This window comes from Camelus dromedarius, chromosome 20 (genome assembly GCF_036321535.1).
Source record: "Camelus dromedarius isolate mCamDro1 chromosome 20, mCamDro1.pat, whole genome shotgun sequence".
Lineage (NCBI taxonomy): Eukaryota > Metazoa > Chordata > Mammalia > Artiodactyla > Camelidae > Camelus > Camelus dromedarius.
The window spans coordinates 5,387,468-5,388,945 of record NC_087455.1 but is presented as its reverse complement, the minus strand read 5'-3'; the positions used below and the strand labels follow the sequence as shown (position 1 = coordinate 5,388,945).

The 1,478-nt window shown below is 43.0% G+C and overlaps 1 non-coding gene across 1 annotated transcript; it reads right to left on the bottom strand.

Annotated features, from left to right (window-relative positions):
- Window positions 1–930: 930 nt before the first annotated feature.
- TRNAA-UGC (transfer RNA alanine (anticodon UGC)) lies at window positions 931–1,004 on the bottom strand. The gene has a single exon. It is a non-coding gene; the product is annotated as a tRNA-Ala (tRNA).
- Between the last annotated feature and the right edge of the window lie 474 nt (window positions 1,005–1,478).

The window sequence follows — 1,478 nt, the reverse complement described above, 5'->3', positions numbered from 1 at the left end:
CATTCAGTCACTCATTCAAGGACCAGGCACGTGCTGAGAGCCCACAACGTGCCAGGCCTGGTGAGACTGGAGGGATACAGTCAAGAGTCTGCACCTCAGCCTTCCTCTATACAGTGGGTACAGTCACTGTGACGAGATTGTTACGAGGATTATAAAAGGTCCTTACAATTAGGCATAACTTCTGGGCATAGAAGGTACTCAGTCAGTGGGTAATCACACGTGGTGGCCTTAAAACAGACACAGATTCTTTGACACACCTTCCAGTGAGAGGTAGCAGCTATGTCCCTCCCCTCAAGGCAGGCTGGGGGAGTTCCTTGGGTAACAGTCACGTGACACCACGGGACTTCTGAGGCCAGGTTGGGAAAAGCCAAGCAACACAGTTAACAAGCTTATGAAGAGACCAGAGAGTCAGAGACAGAAACAGAGAGAGAGAGGGGGGCCCGAGGAGCCCCAGGTGATCCAGCCCAGGCGTGCGAGTGAAGACGCCTGAGAGCCCAGACGCAGCCTGGCTGCAGCCACGTTTTCCACTCTGGGGACGTCGAATAGGGAAGGGTGGGGGTGGGGGAGTATTTTGGAAGCTGAGTCTAGAATGGTATGTTGAAGTCAGACTTTTAAGAAGTCTTATATATCCTGAAGACTGCTCAAGAATTGGGATTTTTGTCCAGGGTGGTGGAAATACAATAAAAATTTGAGAAGATTCAAGACCCTGCGAACCATGACTTCAATATTTTATCCTGTAGAATTCAGGCTAATGCGGAATAAGGTGTCATTCCACGATCTATACTGAAGAAATGCAGTTGGATGCCAATCAAAACCATGTACATGCAGGTGTTTTATTTATTTATATTTATTAAAATTTGTAATACTTCTTTTTAACTTTGTGGGGGGGAGGGAGAAGGTGATCAGGCCTATTTATTAATTTATTTTTAATGGAGGGACTGGGGATTGAACCCAGGACCTCGTGCATGCGAGGCACACACTCGGCCACTGAGCTGTACCCTCCCCCTGTGCAGGTGATTTATTTTTATTATTCTAGAAATAGACTATTATTGTAACTTTAATCACTTTTGATTAAAGCATAGTTGATGTACAATATTATATAAGTTACCAGTGTACAATATACTGATTCACAATTTTAAAGGTACCCTCCACTTACAGTTATAAAATATTGGCTATACTCCCCGAGATGTACAACTTATCCTTGTAGTTTATTTTATACACAGTCATTTGTGCCTCTTAACCCCTTGCCCCTATATTCTTTTGTCTTACCTTATGCTTCCAATAAAAATTTATGAAGTTTAATTAGACATTTCAGGCATCCACTCCTTATAAATGGTGAAAACAGCTAAGGTAACCAGTACCCAGAGATTAGTTTCATTAAAAAAAAAATAGAACCTATTTCCCATTTCTTCTGTTATAAAAGAGAACAAGAGAAAAACAATGTCAAGCGGTGAAGCCAAAGAAGCCAGTCCCAAGGC